The 12,357-nt window shown below is 36.3% G+C and overlaps 1 long non-coding RNA gene across 1 annotated transcript in view; it reads left to right on the top strand.

Moving 5' to 3' along the window:
* Positions 1 to 7,664: 7,664 nt before the first annotated feature.
* LOC146657911 (uncharacterized) overlaps positions 7,665 to 12,357 on the top strand; it is a 40,454-nt gene continuing 35,761 nt past the window's right edge. The window contains exon 1 of the long non-coding RNA XR_014914131.1: positions 7,665 to 11,569. This is a non-coding gene — a long non-coding RNA (uncharacterized LOC146657911). The remainder of the gene's footprint in view (positions 11,570 to 12,357) is intronic.

Below are 12,357 nucleotides of genomic sequence, written 5' to 3'. Positions count from 1 at the left end.
TGGCGCCAGTGTCCGGCAGCCTCGCCTCTGTCAGTGCGCCCCAGGGTGGCTGTGGCTACAATGTAGCTTGCCATCACCAGTGTGTGAATGTGTGCGTGAATGGGTGGATGACTGGATATGTAAAGCGCTTTGGGGTCCTTAGGGACTAGTAAGGCGCTATATAAATACAGGCCATTTATTGCAGTCAGATTCTCTCTGTACCATAGTTCTCCTTTCTTGAGTCCTTATTCTTTCCTTGACCACATTGATTGTTGATTTAAATCAAGGTCAACAAGAAACCATCTATGAAATAAAGGCAGGAATCAAGACTCAACAAATAAGAAAAAAAAATGAATTTCAGACCATAAGAAGATCTTTAGCTTAAATGTAATGGACACAAATAAAAAATACTAAGTTTAAAATGTATTTAAATAAAAACAAATTATTTTTGGAACACTTTTTCCACTTCTGACATTAAACCTCTGCTTTTTGTTTATTTCAAAGTGCATGTTATTTGGAACCACTGTCTGCCACTGACTTGAAAAGTAGCTTTGTTAAACAGCATAGAAGTGATTAGCAACAGTAGTAAATTTCATGGACAGGTAATTAGAGTAATTGCTTAGAAATAATGAGGAGGCAGTTTTCCCCGAAAATAGACTTTAATAAATCCTTATTGATGGATTATGGCCCCATGTGGCCAAGAAATTAACTTAAAATTAAACTAGAAAATGGAATTTGATATACATTTGAATTTTTTACATTTTCTTTTCATGTAAAACACAAATATTAATTACAGTTTTAACTGTTTAATTTATAGTCTTTTAAAATGTGAGGTCAGACTCAACTGTCATACATTGATTTATAATTTAAGTCTAACAAATTCATCCAAACCATCAAACTCATCTCCGTGGTCACTATCAAGGACAAGTTGGCAGTTATGGTCTTGCCACCCCTTCGCCTCCTCCTCACCACCACTGCTCCTTCACACCGTGCAGAAGATCATTAATCTGAGTGTGTGCACTTTTGACTGAGCTGCAAATAGGCCCTAACTGCCTCCCTGCAGTTCCTGCCACAGATGATTATCGTTGCGACGATTAAAACACTGACTAATGCATCCCCTCAGGGTACGCCGCTGCCCATCTCCTTCATCACTGCCACTGACCCACTGAATGGCTTGTTAGCCGAAGTCTGCCCAGTGGATAGAGGGATGAGAAGTTACCGCCAGTGCTCTCCTTGCCAAAAGCTCACTGACTCTCGTGCAAGTGTATTAACAAGCCTAAGGTATTTGTTTTGCCTTTGTCAGCTTCAGTGGATGTTTTAGTTTGGCCTCAAATTCGATTACAAATGTTTTTTCTCACTTAATTTAAATAGTGTCATGCATAGGTCAGGGGGAAAATGTACTACACTAAGTAATCAAGTCCTTTATTACTTCTCAAAAGCTTACCCAAAATGTTTTCACAAGCTTCATTCACTGACTAACTTCTCAAACTGTCTCATTAACAGGATACTTGAGAAGTGCATCATTACTCAGCAACACACTTAATCATTTATTTTCCTCCAAATATGCAAGTGTGTTTTTTGGAGTGTGAAATCGCTCAAATGAATTCTCTTTTTTTCTTTTTTTCTGCAACGTAATCGTTGGATAATGGGCTCAGAGCTGAAGGCGTGTTCACATCAATTAATGCTATTCAGGGAGAACCCAGTAATTGATTGCTGCTACACTAACACAGCCCAACCATACTGCTTTCATTTTCAGTGCAATTAAGGGCTTGCGATTGTAGATCTCATCATAAATCTTAATCAGGATTCTTGCATTTGTAAGTGGAAAATGAAATCCTTAATGTATTTATATACCCCTTTAATTCAGCTTCCTAGAAATAGAGGATGACAGAGCAGGAAAACTAAAAAGGATTGCACTTGAGACCAGACAGGGTGGAACTACAATATTAAAATAGGAGGTGAGCAAGACCTTTTTGTAGATGAAGAAGAGAAAAAAGTTTGAGGGATATTGCAGTTCAATGTGTTTTGTATATCATAGACTTATTGGGAGTCTACATCTTGTATACATTACAGAGTCAGGGGGTGGGTCTATCAGCCAGCATTTTGAGTATTTTTGTATTTTTGATTTCTTATGTTATGCGGTAAAGATGTTAAGTTTTAGTATTATTATTAGTTTGGCTTGAGTTTTAGTCTAGCTTATGGTTTTCTATGTCTCCTTAGTTATGAGTCCTCAGTGTTTTACTTTCAGTTATGCCTGTGCGTTTGTCTCTCCGCATGTTCTGTGTTCTAATCATCTAGCTTGTGTTGTCATGTCTACATCTCTCAGTGTTTCATGTTTTATTTTGAAGACTGAGGTGTCTCCATGTTCTCTGTGTTTTGTTTTACCTTCTGTGGCATCATCATTTTCATTTGTGTCAGCTGTGTCTCTGCAGGTGTTTCCACTTCCCTCATTACCCTCCTGTGTATTTAAGTCCTCTATCTCTTGCTGTCTGTTTGGTTTCATGTCTAGCCATGTCACGTCTCAGCGGTCTTCTTACTGGTCAGGTTCATATTCAGTTTATTTCATAGTCCTATGGTCACATGTACCTGTTCAGTTCCATGTCTCTCGTCACAGTTTTAGTTAGCTTATTTAGTCATTTCCCAATTTAGGTTTCTGGTTAGTTTTCATCCTGTTTGCTTTTTGCCTTCTTTTGCATTCATGTTTAATCAGTCATAATAAACGGCTTGCCTTTTGTGAAACCATAGTTCGTTTCTCCAGTGTCTGCCTTTGGGTCCTCTTTTTCCTTCCCACATTTGCGACTTTTTTTTTTTTTTTTTTAAATCAGGCACTTAATTTTGGAATTTTGGAACAACATTTAAACTATAACTACTACGAACTACTAGTTTGTTTATTTAGAACCAAATAAGAACATAAAATCATCAAAAAATGTACACTTAAGTACAGTATTCGAATGTACTACAGTAGCACCAGATGGAAGTAGCTGTGGTTACAAAAAGACTTCTATAGAAGTGTCGGAAATTACCTTTTTATCTTTACCTCTTTATACAGTTTTCTGTATAAAGAAAAATGACTGTATTCAGTCAATTTTGTAAATCTTGGCCAAAACCAGTCACTGACATTATAGTAGTTTTTATACTGTCTATTTCGGTCTATTCATACTGCTAAAAAAAAAAAAAAAAAACCTCTTCTTGTTTCTTATTGTGAAAATGCTTTACAAACTACCCAAACTTTTAAACTTCTAAATATTTTTACTGTATACATATCACATCCAGACTGATGTGTCACACTGAGTCACAGCTTCTATAAGCAAATAATGAATAACAGTTGAAATGCCAATGCCGAGATTTCTACCTCCTTGAATAAATGATACAGTTCTTAAAGCTCCCAACAGGCTGCAGTCACCCACATGACTTCCATAAGTGTCCTGTTGTCATTCTTATTTGTTAGCATCAACCACTTAAACTAGGAAAATGGTCCTCTTTCACGGTCATGTATGAAGTGCTTGTCATTGAAAACTGGCATTGAATGTGAAACTGTGCAATATGCAAGTTTCACACAGTCATCAACAAAAGGAATTGGTTAAACCGTCCAGACCAAATGCCTTGGACACACAATTGAAATGAAGTGTGCTTTTACTGAGCCTGAGAGTTGCAATGAATGGAAAACGTGGGTGAGTTGCATTCATCAACAAATGTCTAAGTTTAAAATATATTGAAGAACCTTGGCTGTTTCACTGCATTCATGACATTGATTGATTGATTGATTGATTGATTGATTGGTAATTTATTTCAACATGTGAACAATATACAAGTACATTTAGAAAAGAAATGAGAGAAAAAAAATATATACTATACAAATTACATACAAAAAAACATTCTGATTAATTTACATGTTGAAAGGGAGTGGGAAGAAGTATACACTTATTTAATCCCACCCCTGTCCCATAAATTATCAGTGAATATTTAGTCAGCTTCCTTACTGATATAATTTGTAATAAAAATAGTGAACAGATTTCTGATATACTATATACTATAATATCACATCATGAATTTTTTGTTTGTTTGTTTTTAAATAGAGACGTTCACTTAATTTAAATATTTTCCTTTTCTTTATAGATCGAGAAGATCATATTTTTATAACTCTTTTTGAACAGTTTTATGTTTGGACATTGCTTTAATTCCATATTCAGTTTGTTCCATAGTTTCACTCCTTGAACAGAAACACAAAAGCCTTTTCTTGTAGTACGTACCTTCATTGTTTTGAAGTTACAAAAACCCCTTAAATTATAACTTCCTTCTTTCAAAAAAAACATACTCTGAATATTACCTGGCAGTTCTTTATTTTTTGCTTTGAATAGAATTTGTGCTGTTTGGAATTTCACTATATCGTCAATTTTCAATATTTCAGACTGCAAAAATAGTGAGTTTGTATGTTCCCTATAACCTGCATTGTGGATGATTCGAATTGCTTTCTTTTGAAGAGTAAAAAGTGAATGTAATGTGGTTTTATAGTTATTGCCCCAGACCTCTGCACAATAGCTTAAGTATGGTGAAACCAGTGAACAGTAGAGAATATGAAGTGATGTTCTGTCGAATACCTGTTTTGCCTTGTTTAGTACTGCAATGCTTCGTGATACTTTGGAATGAATATATCTTACGTGAGCTCTCCAGTTAAGTTTTTCATCTATTATTACCCCCAGAAATTTATTTTCACTGACTCTTTCAATATCAACACCATTTATTTGAATCTTTGCATTTGTGTTTAAACTACTATTTCCAAATAACATAAGTTTAGATTTATTCAAATTTAATGATAATTTGTTTTTATCAAGCCAGAACTTCACTTTACATATTTCATTAGTCATATCCTCCAATAAATTCTGCAGATCATCACCAGAGCAAAAAATGTTTGTATCGTCAGCAAAGAGAACCATTTTTAATACTTTGGACACTTTACAGATGTCGTTAATGTACAAGTTGAAGAATTTTGGACCCAAAACTGACCCTTGGGGTACACCACAAGCAATGTCCATACATAAGGAGCAACCACCATTTATTTTCACAAACTGCTTTCTGTCACTTAAATAACTCCGGACCCAATCTAAAACTACCCCTCTGACACCATAACGTTCCAGTTTTCTTATTAATATATCATGATCTATAGTGTCAAATGCCTTTGTCAAGTCTATGAATAACCCAGCCACATATTGCTTTTTGTCTATGGAATTTGTGATGTATTCTATTGAATCTAATAGTGCCGATGATGTTGATCTGCTTGATCGGAATCCGTACTGACTCTCAGTGAGTAGTTTATGTTTATCTATAAATTTTTCCAGTCTGTTTTTAAACAGTTTTTCAAGAACTTTTGAGAATTGAGGTAGTAAAGAGACAGGCCTGTAGTTTGTGAAATGGTGTTTGTTTCCAGATTTGTATAGAGGTATAACTTTTGCTATTTTCATTCTGTCTGGAAATCGACCAGTTTGAAATGATAAATTACAGATGTATGTAAATGGTTTTATAATAGCCTCAATGACTCTTTTAACCACTATCATATCAATATCATTACAATCCAAAGATTTGTGATTTTTACATTTTTTGACAATTTCAAGAACTTCATTTTCATCAACGGCTGTGAGAAACATAGAATATGGATTTCTGTCAATCAGTGTATCGGGTTTTTCCTGTGCTTTCCCAGGATGAGTGATTGTTCTTGCTAAATTTGGTCCAGCAGTTACAAAGAATTCATTGAGACTATTTGCCACAACATCCATATTGTATTCTTCATGGTCATTACAAATGAAATACTTGGGATAGTTCTTTTGTCCAGTCCCACATTTTATAACACTGTTCAGGATTTCCCATAATCTTTTATTATTATTTCTATTTATATCTAATTGCTTCTTATAGTATTCCTTTTTACTAAATCTAAGTATATTAGTTAACCTATTTTTATATCTTTTGTATCTGATTTCAGCATCTTTAGTTCTCGTTCTTAAGAACTCTCTGTATAGAGCATTTTTCTTTATACATGCATTTTGCAGACCTTTTGTTATCCATGGACAGTCCATATATTTCTGTTTCCTACTATATTGCTTTATTGGACAGTTGGTATTGTACAGTAATGTAAATATTCTAAGGAATTTATTATAAGCACTATTAACGTCCTGTTCCTGATATACTTCACCCCAGTTTTCCTTCAATAAATCTTTTTTAAATGCATTCATTCTTTCTTCTGTTCTTACTCGTCTGTACTCTTTTTTACTGTCCATTTTATTGATCTTGTAATTCCTATCATAGATTGTAAAAATTGGAAGATGGTCACTTATGTCGTTAATCAGGAGTCCACTTACAGTCTTATTTTCAATGTCATTTGCAAAAATGTTGTCTATGAGAGTCGCACATTCATTTTGTTTAAAAAGTAAAACTCTTGAGTGACCAAGCTGAGCACAAAACGGAAGAAAATTTCTTTGTCTGAGGATCTCTGCTCTTCACCAGGGCCTAATGAATGCACAAAGCACTGTACGGAGAATTTTAGTGATAGTTCAGTTGCAGTGATTCCTGCTCAAATGGTCTCCAACTGCCTTAATTTTTGACCCATGTATATATTAATGGACCACATTTCTCACTGCCGTCTGTGTGGGGTGGCACCCACCGACGTAAATATCTTTAGCCTAGCTTTTCCTGAATCCCAGTGCTGATTTACAACAGTTTTTTACAAATTTGGATTGTAAAAAAGAAAATGAAATGCTGTTGTCTGTTTCATGCTAATTGTGAGCTTTTTGCCAGATCAACTGTGATAACCTTTATGGAGTACAATACAGGCACACAATGGCAGACAAATTTGTTGAGGAAATATTGTTCAGCAGACTGTTTCAAAGTCATGGGCAAAGCCCCTGAAGGACAGATTTAACACCTAGGAAGAAGAATGGGCATATCTGGTGCATTCACTAACTGGGTGATGAATGAATTACAGCACCTAAATTTAGCAGGGCAGTCTACCTTGAAATCGGGCTAGACTTCCATCTTAGGAACACAGACAGGCAGTTTCTTACGTCACAAGCCACGACCTCTATTTCTGCAGGAAAAAGAAAGATTGATGTCTGACCAAACATTTCATGGTTGCCAGGAAATATCCTGAGATGGTGTGTTGCTGCATTTGTCTGACTGGTCAGGGCTTACTGGCAGGATCATTTTGTCTAAGGGGAGCTTGAGCATCTGATGCTAATGATGTGTGCAAATGTATTTTTTTTGCATGCAAACACTTATCAGAGACTGTGCTACTCTAGAAATAATCACAAAAATGACTTTACTTTCTTCTTTTCCTTTATTTAAGGAAACAACATTTACAACTTTATAAGTTACAGATTTTTTTTCATTAGCTAAATAATAGTATAGCTAGTCTTAATTGCACATCATAAGAATACAGCGTTTTCTGCCACAGATGATGTATGTTTAAATTAATAGCTAATGATATTGTAGTTATAGTTTACATGTAAACAATATAAGTTAAATGAACTGCAGTACTCATAAATGTAGTAGCATTCCTTCAGGGCAAGCAAGACAAGGAACTACTTACCCACTGAAATCTAAAAATGAACATAGTTAAAACCAAAGTGAAAATGTTCCCTCTTCTGTTCAGTGAGCTTCTCTCTCTACCTGTTGCCCCCTTAGGGGTGGTGTTTTCTTTTTTTCTTTTTTTTGCCTGTCCCGTTTGGCTCTTTTGCCATCAGAATTATTGTCTAAAGGCAAAGAAAGATGCCCAACGGATTTACTTTACCAAATGGACCATCCCAGCCTTGCTGAAATGGTCTATTTGATTCACCTTTTATTGTTTATTTTATTTTATTTTCCCTTGCTAAATATGAGACAGACTTGACTGGGGGGAAAGGGGAGAAAGAAAGAGGGAAAGAAAAACAGCAGGGAAGAGGGACCGGGATAAGGAGCAAAAAGCAGACAAAAAATGCATATATCAATAACCTGGATCACCTGTTGAGAAAGAAAAAAGAGAAAACAAGCAGAAGGGGAAAAGAAGAGCAACATAATAAACAACATCACGATGATATATGGGAATATAACAGTAAATACTAAATATTAAACATTATTGTGCAACACGTAAGATCGACAGCACACAGTGTGCTTTGAGGTAGGAGCCAAAAAGGGTGTAGTTTGTGTGTGTGAGTCCTCGTGTGTACACCTGTGAGCATGAGCGCGCTTGTATTTAAAAGGTTCCTTCATGTAATGATCTGCTAGAGGGTGTGGGGAGCCACAGCCCCATCCTCCAGGGCATGAAGCAAGTATGGAGGAGATGTGGTGTGTTTTCTACTTTCCCACTCCCAATCACCTTCACACTCTGTTTCCAGTCTCCTCTGGATAGACTGACTTCTAAGCATGGTAAACAGGCTCCTCTTGGTAACTCTAATTATCCTTGTGCCATTGTCATTTTTCCTCATTCCTAGTGCTTCCCTGCTGGCTGAAGACTGGTCCAACCTGTCTCTATTGAGCTTGTCCATTCCTCTAGCGTCTCCTCTACAGCTATCATCTTCCAGGAAACAAACCAGTAAGCCCCACCCCCAGAGAACCTGTAATCCAAGTGAGCACACTGTATCAGTTCTCATCTCTGTGTCAAAATCTGTGGACTCTCTTGAATTTGAATGATCAGGACTGGCCTCTGTGGACTCTCTTGAATTTGAATGATCAGGACTGGCCTCTGTCTCCTTTCCCTCAGTGAACTCACCCCCCCAGACTTGTAAATCAGCATGAACGTGTTGCGTGTCCGCACAGGTGCTACTTCATTCCTTGCTCAAAAATAATGTTGTTCAATTTGGTTCTGTTTGTAACTATTGGCTGAGTCAGCCATAACAGTTTGTGCATGGTCATTGCTGATAAGGGTGACCAGCATGCTAGACCAGCTGCTGTAGGTTCCGCTTTCACATATCTGAGCAGTGTAGTGAAGTGTTTTCATTATGCTTTATTGCTATAACAAAATAAATGTTCTATAGAATGTCTCCATCACTCATCCCAGTCAACTAATATTTTGATGATAACTATAAAAGTAATAATTTTTAACATTTTTCAGCTAATGAGTGCAGAAGGGTGACAATATCCATGCAGAGTGTAGAATGCAAAATAAAATGCAAGCACAGAAAATCACCAGGTGCCACTGCTTAAACACCTGGATGTCCACAAATGTGTAATTAATTCAGGACTTTTAATTTTTTCAAAAATAAATCTTTGTTCAAATATGACCAAAAATTTGGTGGGCAAATTAAAATAGCTTTTCATACATTGTACCCACATACAAAGTACAAAAATTACGTTGGTATTTATGAAGTGAGCGCCCTCACAAGATTGTGTGTAACAGATACAGACTCAGATTTGTGCAGCTGATGTTCTTGCAAAATATTTGTAAAATGAAAAAGATGAAGTAATTAAGTTTTTAAAGGATCCTGCTGACATGAAAGAAAATTCAGAAGAAAAATCATCTATCGAGTCATGTTGGTGGAAATGGAAAACAATAATGGCTAAAGCATTTAGCAAGTGACCACTGAGAAGGAGGACAACAGGGAGACTATATCTAGGGTATGTTTTTGCTCCAGGTTACTTTTCACTTGCTAGACTTATGCTTTCTCACATGCCACTTATACTGGTGGATGATGGGGAATTACAAGACAAAGCTGTGAACTGGTCCCTACAGTAAATGACATTGTACAGGTTGTCAGATAGGTCATCATACAGATAATATGACTTCCCTGCTGTAGTGTTAATTTTGTTGACCAGTAATTTTCATCATGGTTTTTGTCAATGACCTTTTGTTCTAACAAAAACAAGATTATAACTAAAAAAAAAAAAAACTAATGCATGGGGACAAACTGTTAATGATCAAATTGACTAATTCTTATATAGCACTTTTCAAACCACGAAACCTTCCAGTTACTGGATGATCTCCTACATTCGCCCTGAAATTAATTATGATGAAATATATTGACACTTTCATCAATGAATTAAAAAGGAGATGAAAATATTCTGGAGAGACAAGATCCAACCAGAACTAATTAAGTAGTGCAGAAAGGTGATGATCAAATCAAAAGTAATTCTCTTGTGCAATAAGCTTAGATGCTCACATTTGGTCTGCTCTTGCGAAATGGTACAGCTTTTTTTTTTTTTTTTTCATCCTGTAACACATTCTGCTCTAATTTAAGCACAATTGAAGTGAAGAAGTATTGTAAATTTAATAGAAAATAAGAGATAACTCCTTCACTTAGATCCATCATCAGTTGGCTTTGAATCCTATAGTATATACCCTGTTATCCAAGACAGTGTTACACCTGCTATAGCATGTGGATGTAATGCCTTACGTTGATTCATATGAAATTATGTTGTAATAGAGATTTTCCTCATTCATTTTCTTGTCCCCACTCACCATCTAACCCAGTTCAATTTACCAGAAGTGCCCCTGATTGATTGCTACTTTACAAGAAGAAAATTACCTGCATCTTGATAGATGATTGAAACCAAAAACACCTAATCTTTCTGAAATCCATCCCATTTTGGTGTATATCCCTCAGAGAACACAGGCTAGATTACTGATGGCAGAGGAGGAGGCTAATGGGTCATCTTTTGAAGTACCAAAATAGGAAGGGAACCTGATTACAATGGAACAGGTAGGAGACAGAATATAAAATGCTATGCCCAGTGGTGATTAATACCCAAATGGCATGAAATGTGCAATAAAAGCTAGGGGAAAAAGTCATGTACTGTAGATTGTCACACCCAGCATGAGAGGGAGTAGAAATTTCCCTGACACAATTTCACTGTTATCTTTTTAACCAGGTCAAGTCAAATTTAATTAAACCCCAATGTGGCAAATTACAAATTTGTCTTAAGCTGTACACTCTTGGTCCACGATTTAGGTGGGAGGGAAAACTCCCTAGTAAAAGTCCATCATTTGGGTGGGGGTTGGGGACTACTAGAAAAGCAACTAAAGAGGGATCCCTTTCCCAGCAGGAGTGAAAAGATGCTGATAAAGGACCCTTAAGATGCTTTGCTATCCTGCTAATTACCATTAGTTTCCACCATCCTGAAAAGTGTAACTGTTGCATGTGTAATACAGTTTTATATCTTCATTTGAAAACTGATTTGCATAGTGCTTCGGGGATTTTCCGCTCATAAACACATTGTGCTTACCCAGAATAATGAGCAAAACCTGAATAATACAAAGCTAACACCCAACCGTCTGTCATTATGAAGTCTGCCTCCCTCACTACAGTGTATACACTACTTTGCAACCCAGTTGGCATAAAAAAACATTTTGCTGCTATTCTCACCTGTCTTCAACACAGTCACTAAGCTCTTTACCCGAGGCTATAGACATCAGCAAAGGTATGGCAGTCATCTTGACTCTCTCTACATCTCCCTTAGTGTGTCCAAAGGCATGGCATGCAATACTGCAGAATGACATGTGGCTCCACATATCTCAAAAACACAAGCTGCTTGGTGGTCCTGTATTCCCTGATGGGCTGTTTGGGGCACTCCTACAGAGAGCTAGAGCTCAATAGCTCAGTTCCAAGAATTAGCTGAGGAAGCAGAAAGGGTAAGGAGGCTCAGCTTGATATGGTACACTGAATGGTCTATATTTTAATTTTTATTTATTTATTTTTTGGACACATGAGACTTGTTAGAAATGGGTAGTTTAATGCTCAGCTGATGATGTAATGGGAGGATGTGCAATACAGAAAATAAAATTGCTGTGATTTTATAGGCAGCTACAAACATTTTAAGAATTTATATTTTATATTATTGTTGCATAAGAACTAAAAAAAAATGTGAACAAGTGATTTGGAACTAGCGCATGAACCCTTATTTAGAAAATCCAACTTAATACTCTGAGCTTATCTCTCTTTTTCCTAAAGCAAAAACATTGAGGCCATCCAGTCAATGAATGAAGCTTTGTGTCCACTACATCAGCTCTAGAGAGAATTAAGAAAAACATTTAGAGCAGATTACTGACAGTGTTCTTAATCTGGATCCATTATCTATCATGTCAATCACTGATGTCTTAAGTCACAACCACAATCTCATGACAAGGTTTTGAATTAGCTCTGTTACAGTTTAAGAGGAAATTTGATGTATTAATAGTGAAAACTGATTTTCTAACTTGACAACAGTTTAGAAAGACTCACATTTAGGCTGTCAGCTCCTCATCTTAGGAATCTAAGAGTCAGTTCAGTTTTATCTCCTAACATCTTAGCGCTGATGGAATAATCTTTTGTTTAAAAATCTCGAGTGTGACAAATGACATGTAAATGAGCATGTTTCAACTAGGGCTGCTCGATTATGGCAAAAATGATAATCACGATTATTTTCACTGAAATTGAGATC

This window comes from Rhamphochromis longiceps, linkage group LG12 (genome assembly GCF_057381845.1).
Source record: "Rhamphochromis longiceps isolate RC_006_pf linkage group LG12, R_longiceps_female_GT1.1, whole genome shotgun sequence".
In the NCBI taxonomy this organism is placed as follows: Eukaryota; Metazoa; Chordata; class Actinopteri; order Cichliformes; family Cichlidae; genus Rhamphochromis; species Rhamphochromis longiceps.
This window is presented reverse-complemented; position numbering and strand designations above follow the sequence as displayed.